General features: G+C 35.0%; 1 protein-coding gene across 25 annotated transcripts in view; it reads right to left on the bottom strand.

The window, feature by feature from the left end:
- UNKL (unk like zinc finger) overlaps positions 1 to 14266 on the bottom strand; it is a 151480-nt gene that overhangs the window by 18794 nt on the left and 118420 nt on the right. The window lies entirely within an intron of this gene.

Raw genomic sequence — 14266 nt, 5'->3', positions numbered from 1 at the left:
CTAAAAAAGGAATAAAGAATTCCTTTTTACAGTATCTATCTCTATCTAAGGACTGTGCCAGCAGGCTATTTGTAAATTAGTAGGAGCCTGAATGGGAGTATTCTCCATTTAAAATAAAACTTGCTTTTATGTTGTCAGACTAAGTTGACATATGATAGTTTAGTTTTCCCAAACACTTTTTTAAAAATTCCTCATTATATGTAATGGCATGTTAGATATAGGGGATGGTGAAAGAGAGACATTCTGAAATGAAGATAATGGTAAAAAAAAAACCACAATACAATTTTAAAAACTTGCTTTACAAATTTTTTAACTTAAAAAGTTGAGCAAGTTAGAACCAATATTGTTTGATATTGCAGTGGACATAAAATAATTTAGACCGCAGATGCTGGCAAAGTAGAACATGGTACCCTGGTCTTTTAGATGCTATAAATTTCCCAAAGGAGTAAAGTAAAATCCTGGAATCTGTAGATGTAGACTGAAAGGGATTCTTGTGTATGTGTGTAGAAAATAGGGAGCAGGGAAATGCTCAAAGTATTACAAAAGCACTTGTTACCACAGCTTCCCGCAACACTTTGACTGGCTACCCTTTCCTGACCAAAAATTTCCAACCCAATTTACTAGACGATGTTTTCTTTTCTGTGAAAACATCTTTGGTTTTATTTCAGCATATATGTTAATGAGACTTTACAGAGCAGAACTATAGATATCCTCCTTTTAACTACCTCAGAACATCCACCCAGTGAAGTGATAATGACATCTATTTTTCTTGGGCTAGGAAATAAAACTAGAGAGATAACAGTATCTTTAAACCATCTAGAGAAGAGGTTCTTAAAACTTTTTGTGTGTCATGGGCTCCTCTGGTACTTTGTGAACCCAATGGACCTCTTTATTAAATAATGTTTTTAAATGCATAAAAAATGCATGAGATTATAATGGAAAAGAACGATATAAAAATATTTAAAAGACAAGTTTATACACTCTAGTTTAAGAACTCTGGTGTAGAGATAAAATGGAGATAAAATGCTTTCAGACTATCTATTAAAACCACAGAGCTGGAACAAAGCCTAAGAAAGCATACAGCATACTTTCATAAAAATCACAGTAAACACTATAACTTTTCAAATATTTTCTATTCTGATCTCATCCTATTTCTGGGCATGACTTATCTTCTACCTGTAGCACTTACTCAAATTTAAGTCACTGTCAGAGCAATATGCATTTTTCATCCATTTCCTAGTGTGAATGAGTATATGAATTCTTTGGCATCAGTGTGAATTTTTTACTAAAGAAAATTTATAGTGTTCTGAGGCACCATGTATTCTATGAATCTGGAGATACTCAACATTAATAGGTGATCATCTCTTTGATTTGACTTTGCTCAAGAATTCTTCAATGTCTCTGTGAAACAATCTTTCTTTTTTAACACCTCATATGATGCCAAAAGTTAGCTATCAAAGATCACAAAGTTAGTCACATTTTTAAAGTCTACGTCATTTTGGTGTGTCTTCCTCTCAAATATTTATTTTGGCAATCAAGCCTTCAGTGTCTTTGAAATAGTGCTACCTTCTTCACATATTTCTTCCATGTATATTTTATTTGATCTTCATCTTAATTATCCTTGGTAATTTCCATATATTATTAATAATATGAAGCCCTCAAGATAGTGTTTTGATATGATATTATGTTGATTTCATTAAGCTTTAAAACACTGTAGAACCTTTTTGAATGAGGTACACAATCACTCAAAAGAATTTGTCCTTGCAAGAAAAAAATGAATATGAAGAAATGAGAGCAACATAGGAAAGTTTAGATGAACTGATGAAGAGAAGAGTAAGAAGAACCAGGAAAACAACGTGCACTTCTGCTACAACAATGTAAATGGAAAGAACAAAAGACCAAAGTGACCAAACTTGGCTCTGGAGAGGAATCAAGAAAATAAGCCTCTCTCCCTTCTTTGCAGAAGTGGAAGACTCTAAGTATGGAATATTGTATCTGCTGTTAGATACAGTTAATGCATCAGTTAGTTTTGTTAAACTGCTTCTTTTATCTTTTTATATTTCTATATTTATTGTTTTATGTAATATGTATTTATGTTTTTTTCTTTTTTACATCTTCATTGCAAAGCATGGTTCACTAGGTAATGGAGGAGTGAGGGATGTATTCAGAAATGAAGATATCTAAAACAAAAAAAAAAACCAATAAAGTAAAAAATTTTAATAAAGTGAATTGTTCAGAGGTTCAGAAAAAAAAAAAAAAAGAATTTGTCCTTGGAGCAGCTAGGTGACTGAAAATCAAGTCTAGAGACAGGAGGTCCTAGAATCAAATCTGGCCTCAGACACTTCCAAGCTGTATGACCTTGGGCAAGTCACTTAACTCCCATTGCCTAGCCCAGTGAACCTTTTAGAAACTAAGTGTCCCCCTTCCCCACCTTACCCCAGACAGGGCAGAGAGGAAGTGCTCCCATTGAGCTGCTGGTCAGAGAGGCAGGTGAAGTGAAAAAATGTCCTTGGGTGCAGTGGAGAGGGGCAAGGGAGCAACTTGAAATACCCCCCCCCCCCCCAAGTCCCTCTGGTTTTCTGATAATGAACTCTGGCAGGTAACAGTGCATGTGCCCAAAACCTCTCTGGCACAAGTGCCACAGGGTTCACCACCACAGGCCTAGCCCATACTACCCTTCTGCCTTTGAACCAATACACAGTACTGATTCTAAGATGGAAAGTAAGGTTAAAAAAAAAAAGGAATCTTCCCTAACCACAAAGAACAAATTAGATAAGAGTGCCTGTTATCCAGATCCTGAGATACAGTTTGATGAAGAACCCAAAAAGGCTTATTTCTATTTTATTATTTCAGAATATAACTGTGCTTTATATATTTATAAAGGCATACAAATAGATATATGTAAAGACAGAGTAGAGTAAATGGATGAATTAGGCCCAAAATAGAATATGTGAGTGGGTTAAATTTCAGGAAATTAAAAACTTCTCTTAATAACACCAAACTTCTTCCTGAAGCTAAGGCCTCTCTTGTTCAAATATTAACATTCTTCAAATGTTGTTTTTGGCTACTAGTCATGTAACATTAGCCTCTGAAGAATAAAAGTTGTATATCACCCAGAGAGCAAGAAAAAGGTATATGGTGGGCATGAATAGACAGCAATACATTACAAACAAGGAACCATGGAACTATACAGTAGAAAAGTAAAAGGTATCATCAAGGTGTATGAGCAAACATGCAGAGCAGCTGGTCATAGAGCAAGAACAAAGAATAAATGAATGGTGGATATCTATGAGCTCTGAAAAATGGTAAATGCAATGAAGAAGTTTTCCAGTACAGTAGGTAGATTTTTTCTGTGATAGAATTATGTGAAGACATGTATGTAGGCATGAGGAAGTTACAATTTCATCACTGGAGGGAGTACTCACAATGATGAAATCAGAGCTCCATTAAAATATTTGAGTATTAACATTAATGACAGTAATAACAGTCACTTAAAATTATACAGGTTTTAATGTTCAAAACCCTATGAGATAGGTAGTGCAAATATTTTTTGCTATCTTCAAGGACTTTTGACAGTAACTAACAACAACAACAAAAAAGTTAAATGAACTGACAATAGTCATATGGCTAAGTACCAAAGCCAGGATATTTAGGCAACCTGACTCCAAGTCTTACACTCTTTCCATTATCCAACAGTGCCACCAAGTACACTGGGTACACCCAAATGATAGTGGACAAATAAGAGACTTTAAAACAAATGAAAAGAGATCATTAGGAAAAAACTAGCAGGTCTACTCCATTTTAGTCCTCCCTTTAATTGCATCTACAAATATCTCAGAATGGTTAGTTTTAACTACTGATATGAAGTCCTCCATCAACCTATTCTCACTTTATCTATTTTTTTAACTCATTCTTTCTTTTTTTGAGGATATACCACCAGGCTGGCCCACAACTACTAATGACAACCATCTACTAAGGAGCAGAGGATTAGCGAGTTAGACAAGTTGAATTATCCACCTTAACAAAAATCACAACTGCTTCAAGTGGTAAAAGATTGGTCATATGTTTTTGCCATCCACTTCTGTACCATTTTATGGAAGAATTTACATAGAATTCCTGTAGGTGAGAAACCCCGTAAATACAATGACTCTGGGAAGGTCTGTGACTAGAACAAAAACTTTACAGGATGTCATGCAGATTTAAAAAAAGAATTAAAAAAAAAAAACCCTTACTTTCATCTTAGAATCAATACTGTGTATTGGTTCTAAGGCAGAAGAGCAGTAAGGGCTAGGCAATGGAAGTTAAGTGACTTGTCCAGGGTCATATAGCTGGGAAGTGTGAGGCTAGATTTGAACTGAGGACTGCCCATCTATGCTTGGCTCTCGATTCATTGAGCCACCTAGCTGTTCCCTTAAATTTTAATCACTTCAGAAGTACAAATGGTACAAAATTACAAAAATAAGGTTTGAAATTTTATCTACTTAAACTTCTTTTAAACTTTAGTTTTGTGAAATTTGAATAATAAATTTTAACAAACAAGGGCACTCTGTCACCACACATTGCATGTGCAATACATGCACAGTTCTGGATGACACCTTCTCAGACTAGCAGATGGGGAAAGAAAGTCCTCTTGCTTGGCCATCTCAGTCACTTGATAAATCCTGTGGGGTCACAGCAAAGCTATTATGTATGAACAAAACCCCATTCTTTAGATGACCTTAAGGCTAAGAAATCAAATGCAATCCTTTCCATCAGAACAGCAGTTGATAAAAAGTTTATAAAGTTCAAAAATTAACTAGTGCAATGTATTTTTTTAACTGAAAAAATTTATTTAATTTCATTAATTTAGAATATTTTCCCATGGTTTCATGATTCATGTTCTTTCTCCCTCCTCCCCCAGTTGCAGCCAACGCTTAATTCCACTGGGTTTTACATGTATCATTGATCAAGACCTATTTCCATATTATTGATAATTGCATTAAGGTGATCGCTTAGAGTCTACATCCCCAATCATATCCCCATCAACCCATGTGATCAAGTAGTTAACTAGTGCAATGTAAAGCACAAAGTAGTGGCTATGTTGAATTTTCATTTCAAAAACCAATATTTAAACATTTTAAATGATTAATCTTGCAAAAAATTTTGGTTAAGTATGTAGTATTTGTTCTTCTGAAATGATTAAGGCTACGTAAAAGCACTAAGACTTTTGGGACACCCTATGTTCAATATTTCCTTTGGTTAAAATGTTTTGCCATTTGCAAAAGGCAATTAAATGTTTCCTGGCTGAGGCAATTATTGGGTTCTATTCACCTTTTCATTATAGTGACTATTTGTATCAATATTTTTCTAAAATTTAGTAATGGTTGGTCTGTTTTTGCCCATTTCCAGTTTTTCTGAGTCAACAGTTTACTTTAAACAAGTAGGTCTGGAACTCCTATAATCTCTCATGATAGCTTCCCGTTTTTATCTTTTCTTCTAATTTGGAATTAATTTTGTCTTCTGCTCTATCCAGCTGAACACTGTATAAAACTGATTCTGAAATGACTATTAGAACACATTTTCATGGTTATAGTCATGGCAATACTGTTATAGCCCATTTCATTTTTTAATTATGTAATTTGGTTCATGTCATTCAGTGCCTTCCAACTCTTCTCCCAAGGAAGTATTCTTGATGTATAAAAATGTAGCTTCTGAATGGTCAATGAGCTCCTTTTATAGCTTGACCCCCTATCATATTTTCCATTATAACTTTTCCTACTCACTCCTGTGCCTACTTTGTATTGAAATTATTAAGTATCAAGATATATTTTGATTCAGGAGAGAATCTTACCAAGTTCCTCACAGAATTACCCAGTTTTTTTTACTAAAACAAATGTTAGTACATAAGCTGCAATTACTTTAATTGTGGTTTGTTTGCTTATACTCATCACAAACACTCTAAGGAGCAATAACCATATATCCTATAAAAAGATTTTGTTAACTTTAGGCATGCAACAAACCCAACTCCTTAATATGCCTCTCTGAGAAGAACCTGTGGGCCATCTTTTCCTTTAATTAAACATAAAACTTTATGCTTTATGTCTTCTAGGTTCATTTACAGCACAAATGTCAAGACAGACATGGCTTAATTTTTTTAGGTCTATATATAATGGTTGATATTTGAGCAAAGATTATGTTACTATAATCAGTGTGCAAAGCCCTTCAATCAGTAAACTTAGTAAACTTGAGAATTCATATAAAATACCTCATAAAAGTAAAGTCTCAGGATGTAATGAATTTAAGAAAGTTTGCCTTTCCTTAAACATGAGAACTTTTTGACATATAATTTATACTGGAGAGACAATTTAAGAAAGAAGTCTTGAAAAACGAAAGTTTTTGAACTGAACAGTATCTGAGCATCCATATTGAAATGTATATATTCTATTAATGTAATACTTTCTAGCAGAGCTCACAATTTGCTCGTTATCAGGTAATTCATACTGGAAAAGAACCACATAAAAGTAATGTATGAGGGAAAGGCTTCAATAAAAGGTAATCCTTAGCTTTCCATCATAGAATTCATATTGGCAAGAAACCTGATAAATGCAATGACTTTAGGAAGGCCTGTAATCAGAACAAAAAGTTTAACTCTAAACAGCAGAGAATTCGTAGTGAAGGGTAATTCCAAATACATAAGTAATGTGATAGAGGCTTCGACCAGAGCACTCATATTGTAAGAAATGCTTGTTTGTGAAATTTATGAATGTAATGAATGAGACGATTTCAGATACAAAAGAATTTCTTAGGAATGCAAAGGGGCACATTTATGGTGGCACAAACAGAAGTATCCATCTTCCCAAGTGTACACATTTCAGAAATGTTCACAGTCATTGAATTTTAGAGTTAGAAAGGAATTTGGCAGATATTTAGCCCAAATCACAACTCAATAAGAATCCTTACAACATGCCCCAACTGAAGCCAGTACCCACCCAGCCTATGCCTAAAGGCTTCCAATTAAACAGAACTCATTTCCTGAGGCAGCCTATTCCACTTATGGTCAGCTCTAATTGTTAGAAAGCTTTTCTTGACTTCCAAGTTTACATCTGCCTTTTCACAACTACAATCTATTCCCCCAGAATACAGAACTAGTGGCAGAATCTACAACCATTCAAATACTTAATGATGAATATCTCTTCTTCAATTTAAACATCTTTAGCTCTCATAGACAAATCCTTACATGCCATGGGCATAAGGTACTTCATCATCTTGGCTACCCTCTTCTAGGCACTGTGCAGCTTACCTAAGTTGTTCTTAATGCCACTGAATAAATATTCACAATATTTGGCTACCACACCACACTAAAGATGTATGTTAAAGTTTGTAGTTCACTGAAACACTCATATTTAGTAGAATCCTTTGGTTCAAATGAGAGAAATGAAAATCAAAACAATTCAGATTTTACCTTACAATGAGCAAATTAACAAAAATAACACCAGATGAAAATGGTTGGTCTGTTTTTGTCCATTTCCTAGAGGGTCTTAGAAAAGAGAGGAACATTAGTACATTGTTGGCGGAGCTGTGAATTGTTCCAACTATTCTGGAAAACAACCGGGAACTATGCTAAGAGAGTGACTAAAATGTCTGTACTTTTTTTTTTTATTCTACTGTTAGGTACATATTCCAAGGATATCAAAGATAGAAAGGCCTCATATGTATCAAAATATTTATAATAATACTTTTAGTAGTGGCCAAAAAACCAGAAGTAAATGCCCAGTGGTTGAGGAATGACTAAAACAATAGTGAAACATGAATATGATGAATTACTGCACCAGGCAATGAATATGAAGAATACAGACAAATGAGGAAAAAATCTATAAAAAGTGATGCCAAGTAAAGAAAGACAAACTGGGAAAACAATATACAGAAAGACTATAATATAAATGGGAAAAACAATTAAAAAATAAAAATCAAAAATTGTTTAATCATAATGACCAAGTCTAGTATGAAAGAGGAAAGATCTTCCCTCCCATCTTTGTGAAAGATGGAATCTGTAGGTGAGGATTTCCCCCAGATGCAGTGAGATTTGATGTGTTGGTTAGTTAGATTGGCCTTTCTGTTTTCCTCTTTTTATTCTTTGTGGAAAGAGAAGGCTGTCTGGGTGGAGGAGAAGCATAATGAGAGATGGAGATGAGGTAAAAATAAGAGATAGCAATATTTTCAAATAGCATAAAACATTTAAGTTCCTCAAGGGTAGAGACTAAAATTTTTTTATCACTAGTACCTAGCACCATGATTGTGAACCTATGGCACATGTGTCAAACAGGGTACACAGAGTCCTCTCCATGGGCATGCCTACAGTTATCTGCGAGATTAGCCAGAGGGACTTGTGGCGGAGCTGTTCTCTTCCCCTTCTCCATGCACCTAGGGATGTCCTCACTTCCCCAGCCCCTCTGCCCAGCAGCCCAATGGGAGCACTTCCTCCCTCCCCTATCTGGGATAAGGTGCTAGAGGGAGTGGAGAGAGGGGGAGTTTCACATGCTGCATGAGGGAGCTACACAGACAGCAGGCTGTTGAGTCTAAAGGGGCTGGAGAGGAGCTAGGTTTGAGCAGCTCACAGCATGGGCCACTCTCCTCTCCACACCTGCTTCTCATCACCTGCCCCTGCCCAGCAGTCCAATGGGAGTCCTTTTTCCTTCCCCTGTCTGGCGTAAGGGGAGAGAGGCTGGTGGGGATCTTGGGGGGCTAGGTAGGGCACTTGGTCTGGGGGTTGGGGTTGGGGTCCAGGGCTCTGTCTCTAAAAGGTTTGCTGCCACTGACCTTGCACTACACCTGAAACTTTTGGCATTTGAGAAATGATTTCTTAGTAAATTAATAGTAAGCAAAACAAAATTAAATGGTTTTTAAATAGTCTAAAAATTATCACTCAATATCCTTTTGTCCTTTTTCTGCCACTTTGTCACCATCATTGCTGAAGCAAGATAGAAAGAAGGGCCCTTTTATTTCATGGGTCAGTGGTCAAAAATCATTCAACACTTTGGTAGTCAACAATCTGATGATTCTTCTTCATGCTTAGCTAGGATGCTTCTTGCACAATACAAACAATCTACTGGCAGGCTATACTCAAAAATCCGTTCATCTTTTCAATGCCTTACAGAGATTATTTGACTTTGAGAACACAGGGTCACTCCCATGGCATGATAAACCAGTATAGCATCACTTATAGAGAGGAACAAAAATAAAAGACAATAAGATACCACACAAAGGTCAAAAGAATACTATAGAGAAAATGACTATATATCAAGCAAATGTCCTACCCAGGTGATAGCTAAAAAATATTCAGCATAAAGCGAATCATAATTTGCTTATAACAGAGAGAACTGTACTTATTATTTGCTAAAGAGAATACTTTTTAGAGAGTTCATTAGAATGCAGTATTATCTTGAATGCAGTTAATAGAAGAATTTTTTGAAAAAGCTATTTCATTGGACTGACTTTAAGAAGCACGCACATGCTTTCTCATTCTCTCTCCCTCTCATTCTGTCTTCTCTCTGTCATCTTTCTCATTCTGTCTTCTATTTCACTCTCTTTTTTTCTCTCCTCATTCTATCTTTTCTGTCATCTCTTTCTCTCTTATTCACTCATTTTCTCTCTGTATTCTCTTATTCTCACTTGTTTCTCTACCTCTAGAGATAATTTTATATTACTTAGTACATATTTTGTAATAATTTATTTGTATACATGTTTTATCATCTCACCAGAAGTTCCCTGAGAGACACTATTTCATTTTTGTTTTTATTCACAGTATACCATGCTGTACATAATTGGCACTTTAAGTATTCACTGAATCAAAATTCCAGTCATATTTTCACTAATATATTGGATACTGACACATGAATGTCTTGCCAATTCAAATAGTATATTTTGATGTCATCTTCCTGCCAAAGCAACTCCTAATCATCCATCTCTGTTAGTGGCATTACCATTATCCCAACATAATTAGACATCATCCCTGACTCATCCATCTTTACCTTCCTGTAATACCAATCATATAGTTCTATCAAATTTTCTTTCATATTATGTCCTGCATTCCCCTTCATCTCCATTCCTATTGTTTTCACTATTCTTTAAATTATCGTCAACCTGTATTCTGGATGAATACTACAAGTTTCCAAGAATGCTACCCTAGAGCAATCTCCTTCTCAAATTCACACTGCATGCTAACATCAAGACATATCTTCCTTAATCATAATTTATACAATGCTATTCTATTATACATTAAATATACTATGTTACTCTCTTACTTAAGAAATGATAGTAGCTCCTCATTACTTAGCACATTAAGTCCTACACTTTTCTGTACGGTATTTAACAGTCTCCAAAAATTAGTTTTGCTGTTCCCGTCTTGATATTCTGAAGAGTATTATAGAAAGGTCAGTATTCCCATTGTCCCATGCAAAGTTTCTGGGTCATGTTCCCATCACCTGGAATGTTCTCCAATGAAATTCGGCTAATTCTTCAAGGTTGAACTCAAGTTACACTACTTTCAGAAGTCTTCCTTAACAACTTCAGTACTCATTTATCTTCTCTTCAACCAACAAGCATTTATTTGGGTCCTTTGAATTCCTATAGTACTGATAGTTTGTACCATTTTATGAACTTAAATATCCTCTAGTTATTAATAGTTATTTCACATGCATGAATTTTATATTCCCAAATAAACTGTAAGCCCTTTGAATATAAAGATCATCTTTATAGGATCATAGACTAAGGGTTGGAAGAGATTTCAGAAGTCAGTAAGTCCAACTCCTTCATCTGAGAGATGAAGAAACTCATAAATCTCTATTTCTCATACCACCTAGAACAACACCATGAACTGAATAGGTAACTCATTAAGTATCTGCTGATTGACTGAATCCTAAGAGGCCAGGTCACATTTCTATTTTTGCCTTATTTTCAGGTATCCGAGAATATGCTGTGATCTGTTATTACTATCTATTTACATGCTCTTCAAAAGTCATGTTAAAATGAGTCATTTACAGTTCATCCCTTCAGAGGAGAAAGTACAAAAATTTCTCAGGTTTCTCAGGTTTACTGTATTTTTCAAACTTATTTCTTGATAATTATAGATTATAATCCACTTATTAACTTCCTAGCTTCCATTGACTGACTTTCTTCTCTGATTGATAACTTTCTTTAAACATAGGAAGAGTTTTGTTTTTGTTTCTTTTGAGGGAAGGGAACTTTGACATGATTCTCATTTGGTGATTCAACAATTAGAAGTCTATTTAGAAATTTTCAAATGCTTTAGTGGCTGTGGAAAAATTAGTTTGATCTACTTAAATAATTCATATTCAATGGTTAATATAAACTAATATTAAATGAAACTGTGTTGCTTTGACTTTTACCTAAATATTTCGTACTTCTAAAAAAACCCATTAAAACACAATGCTATTATCCAGCATGCAAAGGAGATCAAAAGTGTCAAATACTCATCTTCACCTTCTTAATCCACAGCTTTATAGAGACTTGTATACTTAACTTGATATCAAAAGGCAAACAAGGCTTAGCAGCAATGAAATACAGTAATCAAGATTAAAGCTATGCTTATAATTTCACAGGACTGTTCATTTAAAGATGGAAAATCAAAAAGTTCCCAATGTAATTGCCATATGATCAGCTTAAAATAAGAGGATGACAATAGAAATCATAATGAAAGAGGGCAGAACAATGCCTTCAGGGAAAAGGTAAAAAAACTATTTTGTATATCTAACATTGTCATTAAAGGCTAGCAGGCATGAACAGAAAATGATAGCATGCTGCAACAGGCTAGCTGAGTTCTGACTAAACATTTCTAGAGCACAAGGAAACCATACTGTAACCAAGTCAACAGCAGCTGATCGAAAGTCCTTCTAATAGATGACAGTAAGGAAAGAAATTTAAGACTCTCATAAGGAAAGAAATTTAAGACAACACAAAAACATTGGCTTCTGAAAGAGGCACACAAATTTTTTTTTTGTGTACATTTATATACCATTTGTCCCAAAGAAAGACATTTGCATTGTATAATCTCCAATGTGGATTGCTTATCATTTCAATTTCTGTTTAGACTTTATTTTAACAGTGAATCTCATTTGGTGGTCAGAGTCTAGGTCAAGCCTAATGAGCAATTAATAAAAACTCTGTAGTTATAAAAGGCACTGGAACAGGAAGTAAAACCTGGCAATAAGGAACATGTTAAGGCCTTGAATTTGTTTCATTTCACCAGGCTCCTAGCCAGGAAAGGGCTAATCATATATGTTTTACTCATTGCTAGTGGTTAAATGCTTTATAATTATTTGCTTCATCTATTACACACTGGGAAATGGAAGTGGTGTAGGAAAGAAAAAACCATCAAAAAAACTTGGCTTTAACAGTTTCTTCTAAGTGTAATACCTTTCCCAAACAGTGTCATCCATTTAATAAATAAAGCTGATGAAAATTCTGTGCTTCCATTTATTTTTTCAAAACTGCAAAAAGTTTTACCTTAAAATTACTTGGGGTGGGGCAGTGAGATGACTTGATGGAAAAGAGCCAGGCCTGGAGCTTGGGAGGTCTTGGGTTCAAATTCTGCCTCAAACATTTATTTCCTAGCTGACTGGGCAAATTATTTAACACCAATTGCCTGGCCCTTACTGCTCTTCTGCCTTAAGAACCGATAATTAGTAAGAAAGAAGTCCAGGGTTAAAAAAAAAAATCATTTGGGGTAGCTCAATCTGAATCCTTTGATTAAATCTAAGCTAGAGAGATCATCTAGTTTTCCCATGGAAGTTCACTGGATTATCTGGAAGTTACCCTACAGAGAGGAGAGACTCAGAAGTACATTAAATTAGGACTCTCTACATGCAAGCGAACAATTCTTACATTTTATCTCCAGAGGAACTGAACTACCATAGAAACTAAGAGCAGATCACTAAAGCATCTATATCTTCTTAGATGACCAGATGACTGCTGAGGCAATTTTGGCCCACTGGCATGGAAGACAGATGGCACCAGGCCTAAACAAGGTCCTACAAGAAGGACCTTCTGGATCTTCTTAGAGATGGATAATGGTTAGGGAAATATTTCTCCCCTAAATTATTAATGTGTATATTTTAAATTTACCTATCTTTGTACATTTTGCTACCTTACCAGCAGAATAAGAGCTCTTGGAGGGCAAGAATTTTTTTCCATTTTTGTTCGCCTACCCCTGGTGCTTCTCATACTGTCTAATATACCATAAGCAATTAATAAATTCCTGTTGAACTGAACTGAATTTTCATTAAGCTTCACTTTTTTTTGGCCTGAATCCAATTGTCTCAAATATTTTATGAAATGTGAACTGCTGGTCTGCTCAATTTAAAAAAAAAACAATCTTTCAAAACATTTGAAACCATTCACAAGACAAAATATCAGGGGTCAAAACACTATCAAAACTATAATAAACATCTTAAAAAACAACTAGGAAACCCTTTTTCAACATTAATGGCAACCAGTCAGGAAGTGCTGAGTAATACAGCCAGCACACACTGTTGCCTGGAAGTACCTGGCTGGCTCTTTAAACAACCCTAAATCCCACTATAATCCTTGGGGGGGCGGTGGGACATTCTGGAGGACATAGAAAAAGGTAAAATTGGCAATATCTGAAGGGGAAAAGACTGATAACTGATGAGCAGGTATTTTATGCATAAATAACACAAACATTTATATTCTACTCTCTTTCTTTAAATGAACTTACAAATACTACTAGGCAAAGGGCTATGAAAATCAAGTTGCAATTCATCAAGTTGTGTTCCAAGCATTTCATATCTAAGTCACGCACATGGAGACCTTTCACATCATTACATAACATGGATACAAACTTCAAGCCTTAATGCTAAACACAGGATATCAGAGTTTGTCAAATGTTAACAACTAATCAAACTTGTTTAAATTGTACAACAGTTCATAGCCATTTGAAATTGATACTTTCATTTTTAAAAACAAACTTGTCAATCAAAAAAAGAGGTAAGAGTTCCAATCTCTAACACCTTATTGGGAGAAAGAAGTATCTACTTATTTAAACTATGATTTTTATTTTATTTTATTTTAGTCTATAAAGCAAACTGTGAATATCAGTGATCAAGGTGGGATATTGTGCTGTAATCAGTACCCTAACCCTGTAAATACAATATTTATTTCCCTAGAAATATACTAGCCTTCAACTGTACACATGCAGCCCAGCCCTTTGTCTCCACTGAACTCATACACCCTGGTTAAGTACTGCTCTAAA

This window comes from Monodelphis domestica, chromosome 7 (assembly GCF_027887165.1).
Source record: "Monodelphis domestica isolate mMonDom1 chromosome 7, mMonDom1.pri, whole genome shotgun sequence".
In the NCBI taxonomy this organism is placed as follows: domain Eukaryota; kingdom Metazoa; phylum Chordata; class Mammalia; order Didelphimorphia; family Didelphidae; genus Monodelphis; species Monodelphis domestica.
Note: the sequence above shows the minus strand (reverse complement) of the source record. Positions and strands in the feature narration are given on the sequence as shown.